Raw genomic sequence first — 5,183 nt, forward strand, 5'->3', positions numbered from 1 at the left:
CTTCAAAGCCAAAAATAATGTAAGATGTATCAAAATGTTTTGCTAAAAAATTCACTTGGGGTTTAATGTTTGAATGTGTATTTACTTCAAAGACCTGATTACTTGTCTTGATTTTTTAAAAAATCTCCTGTTTACATTTCCTTTTGACTACTTATGTAGAGACACAGCATGATATCTTGGATAGAAAGCCAGCCTTCAGGCCAGGGAGACCCAACTCTGCTACATAGGCTCTGTGTGTTATATAAGTCACTTCATCTCTCATTGCCCCAGGCAACTCTCTAAGACTACTTGTCTTAGAGATGGTGCCAACTTGCACTGGTAGAAGTAATTTGGGTGGAGCAAAGAGAGGGAAGTAAAAGCAGGGACTTGCGTGAACTCTCCCCCAAACCCCTCCAAATACCTGTAAAAAAATGGCTCTAAACAAATTCTTGAGCAGCATAACCCACAAAAAGACAAAGTGAAACAAATTTCCAGCCCAAGACAACCTGGATGGTTGATTAGAAAGGTATAATCACTCAGTTCAGTGTGGGCATGCAGGCAAAACAGGCCTCAGTGAACTTGGAACAGGCCTCAGTGAACTTGCAGCAGGCCTCAGGGAACTGAACCACGTGCAGCTGTGGTGGTTTCCAGGCTTCTCAACCCACAATAGCTAAAGACAGCTTAGAAGATCAGTAGGAAAAGTCTGGGACCACAGTGAGAGAGAAGCTTGGTTACAGCCCCAGTCCTGGCACAGCACTGGGACAGCAGCTGCTTCCAGAGCTGTCAGTCCACAGATTGAGGAGGAATCTAGTGACTGATCACTAAAGGGGGATTGCAGGCATCTCTTTGCTGGTGCTGAGGCAGGATTCTCTTGCTTTGCCTGTGCTTGGATCTGGGTCACAGTTCTGTGTGGTGATCCTGGGGCAAGGAGGAATGATGGCATGGTGAAGCTTGTGGTGGTGGTGAAGAGGGAATCCTCCTCACAGTTCCAAGGCAGAAAAGAGTGCTTGTGGTCACTCATAGATGACAGCACAGCCCAGGAAAGGAGTAAACAACCCACCCCTTATCATGCCACCTTGGAAGAACTGAAAATTTACAGGTCCCTAGAACTATATCTGAAAACAGATGCACAAAACCCCTGAAGCTTGGAATAGTACATTCCCCATACTGGAAGCAGATGCCTACCTTAACAAAGAGTTTAAAACTCAAGTAATTGGCTGCGATCATGAACAAACTGTGCAAAAAAAGTCAGACCATAGAATCTTTCTTTGGTGACAAAGAAGATCAAAGCATACAACCAGAAGAAGACAAAAAAGTCAAAGCTCCCACATCCAAAGCCTCTGAAAAAAAAAATAAGAATTAGTCCCAGGCCATGGAAGAGCTTAAAAATGATTTTGAGAAGCAAGTAAGAGAAGTAGAGGCAAAACTGGGAAGAGAAATAAGAGTGATGCAAGAAAATCATGAAAAACAAGTCAACAACTTGCTAAAGGAGACCCAAAAAAATACTAAGGAAAATAACATCTTAAAAAATAGCCTAACCCAAATGGCAAAAGAAGTCCAAAAAGCTAATGAAGAGAAGAATGCCTTAAAAACCAGAACTGGCCAAATGGAAAAAAAAGTCCAAAAGCTCACTGAATAAAATGCTTCATTAAAAATTAGAATGGAGCAATTGGAAACTAGTGATTTTATGAGAAATCAAGACATTGTAAAACAAATCCAAAAGAATGAAAAATTAGAAAACAATGTGAAATATCTCATTAGAAAAACAACTGACCTGGAAAATAGATCCAGGAGAGAAAACTTAAAAATTATTGGACTATCTGAAAGCCATGATAAAAAAGAGCCCAGCCATTATCTTAAGAAATTATTAAGGAAAACTCTCCTGATATTTTAGAACCAGAGGGTAAAATAGAAGTTGAAAACCATTGATCACCTCCTGAAAGAGATCCCCAAAGGAAAACTCCTAGGAGTATTATAGCCAAATTCCAAAGTTCCCAGATTAAGGAGGAAATACTACAAGCAGCCAGAAAGAAACAATTCAAGTACTGTGGAAACACAATAAGGATAACACAGGATTTGGCAACTTCTATATTAAGGGGCTTCATGGCTTGGAATATGATATTCTGGTGGTCAAAGGAGATAGGATTACAGCCAAGAATCACCTACCCAGCAAAACTGACTATAATCCTTCAGAAGAAAAAGGATATTCAGTGAAATAAAGGACTTTCAAGTATTCTTGATGAAAAGACTAGAATTAAATAGAAAATTTTACTTTCAAATACAAGACTCAAGAGAGGCATGAAGAGGTAAACAGGAAAGAGAAGTCATAAGAGACTTACTAAGTTTGAACTGTTTACATTTCTACATAGAAAGATGATATCTGAAACTTATGAGACCTTTGTCAGTATTAGGGTGGTTGGAGGGAAAAAAAAAAATTTATGTGTAGATAGATTTTAGAGGGCACAGGGTGAGTTGAAGATGATCCAAGGTGATATCTGGAGAACGAAATTAAGTGGTGAGAGAGGATTATACTGGGAGAAGAAGAAAGGTAGAGGTGGAATGGGGTAAATTATCTCACATAAAACAGACAAGAAAAGGCTTTTCAGTGGAGGGGAAGTGGGGGAAGGTGAGAAGTAATGAGTGAATCTTACTCTCATTGGATTTGGCTTAAGGAGTGAATAACATACACATCAATTGGGTGTGGAAAGCTATCTTACCCTACAGGAAAACAAGGGGAAAGGGGATAAAAAAGCAGAGGGATGATAGAGGGGAGGGCAGATTGGAGGAGGGGGTAATCAGAAGCAAATACTTCTGAGGAGGGGCAGGATCAAAAGAGAAAATAGAATAAAGGGGGCCAGAAAGGATGAAGAGAAGTATAGTTAGTTTTCCACAGCATGACTACTAAATAAGTGTTTTGCATGACTACACAAGTATAACCTGTATCCAATTGCTTGCCTTCTCAATGAGGGTGAGTGGGGAGGGAGGAAGGGAGAAAATTTGGAACCCAAAGTCTTAAAAACAAATGTTAAAAATTGTTTTCACATGCAACTGGGAAATAGGATATACAGGCAATGGGGTATAGAAATCTATCCTGCCATACAGGAAAATAGAAGAGGAAAGGGATAAGAGAAGGGGAAGGAAGGACAGATAATGGGAAAGGGTATTCAGAATGCACACTGTCTTGTGGTTGGGGGAAGGACAAGATGGGGAGAAAATTTGGAACTCAAATCTTGTGGATATGAATGCTGAAAACTAAAAATAAATAAATTAATGAATCCAAAAAAAGAAAAATTAACCTTGGAGTACACAAAAATCAGATATTGAGGGACAGTCTAAATGTAGTCTTTGTAGCACTAATAGACTTGTGTCTCCAATCTGCCTTCTCTAACTCCATATTCCAGCACTCTTGTCATTGGACCATGGCCTCCATCAGGAATAAAGCCTCTTTTTAACATCTATAAAAGAAAAATAAGCAGTTTATCCACCTGAAGTTCCTTTTTCTAAGGAAATCATAAGTCTAATCCCTTTCCTTATTTGTGCATGTAACTGTTAACCTTTTGAAAATATTATGTTTTGGTGTTGTTGTTTTTGAGGACAAGAACCATTAGTGTTTTGTATTCCCTGAACCTAACACAGTATCTTGACGATATTACGTGTTTAATAAATACTAGCCAAATGAATGAGTAAGTATAATGTTAGGAAAATTAGCGTGGTACCAATAACTCCAGAGTCAAAGGATCTGGGTTCACATACTGTGCTTGACATGTTCTGCCTGTGTCGCCTTGAGAAAAATCACTTTACTTTTCTGAGCCTCTTTTCCTCATCTGTCACATAAGTGGATGGGACTGGGGTTCCTTCTGACTCTGACTAATAAATCTATTATTCTAGGATTATGTCTTTAAGTGACTGAATTTCTCAGCTTTAGTATCTTCAAAAAAAAAAATGAGAGGGACCACTAAATTATCTCTAAGACACGTTTCAGTGCTAGAATTTCATATAACTGACTATTTCCAATAACGGACTAACAAATGACTTTATGATAGATGCTATTAGGTAAAAGCTATTATTTATCACCATTTTGTAGATGGGGAAACTGATGCAAATAATTTAAGTGATTTCCTCAGGGTCACACAGCTATTAAGTCTCTGAAGCTGGATTTAAAAATTTGGTCTTCCTGATTTCAGGCCCAACATTCTATCTACTATGTCACCTATTTGCCTCCAAAAGTGAAGCATATTCAAAGCAGTCATGATATCTACATAAGCCTACAGCATACTTCAGGGGTGAGTTCTGTAACTCTAAAGGAATAATCAATTTCAAATGTCTTTATATTTCATTGTGATTACAACTGCTCTTTCCTCAACATAGAGTTCAGCATTGTACCTGAACTGATTACAGTTCAGTCTGATTCCGTCTACTTAAATAGTATCTGCAAATGTCAGTAAATGCCAGAGAGATGAATACATGAAAACTGCACTAGCTAGAAAAAGAAAACACATTTTTCTTTGTCAAAAATAATTAAGGCACAATAGAGTTTGTTCAGTCATTTGCATGTTTTCATTTAGAATCAATACCCATGTGAAAACTACAGGGTCATATCTGATATTTGACTAATAGGAGATCATTCTTTCATTTACTGGTACTCATTAAGTGCCTACTATGTGACACAAAGGGGACAAGATCATAAAAATAAAACAACCAAGAAACATTGGGAATTTGAAGATCTCTTGCGAAGTTTCCTTTTTTGACTAAAGAACTATAGCTCCATTCTGGACAGATCTCAAAATTCCAGAATTCTTAAGTCAAAATTCCTAATAAATTCCTAAATTTAAAGAGGTAGAGGAGAAATTAGGAAGCAAAATGAGAATGATGCAAGAAAATCTTGAAAAACAAATCAACAGTTTGATAAAGGAGACAAAAAATTCTGAAGAAAATAGCAATTTAAAAAATACAATAGATCAAATGGTAAAAAAAAAAAAAAGGTTCAAAAAGCCAATGAGGAGAAGAATGCCTTAAAAAATAGAATTAGCCAAATGGAAAAGGAGGTCCGAAAGTTCACTGAAAAAAATAGCAATTCCTTAAAAATTAGAATGGAACAAATGGAAGCTAATAACTCTATGAGAAATCAAGAAATTATAAAAAAAAGGATGAAAGAATAGAAGATAATGTGAAATATGTCATTGGAAAAAAACAACTGACCTGGA

Source organism: Vombatus ursinus, unplaced genomic scaffold, assembly GCF_900497805.2.
Source record: "Vombatus ursinus unplaced genomic scaffold, bare-nosed wombat genome assembly UNPS02012179.1, whole genome shotgun sequence".
Lineage (NCBI taxonomy): Eukaryota > Metazoa > Chordata > Mammalia > Diprotodontia > Vombatidae > Vombatus > Vombatus ursinus.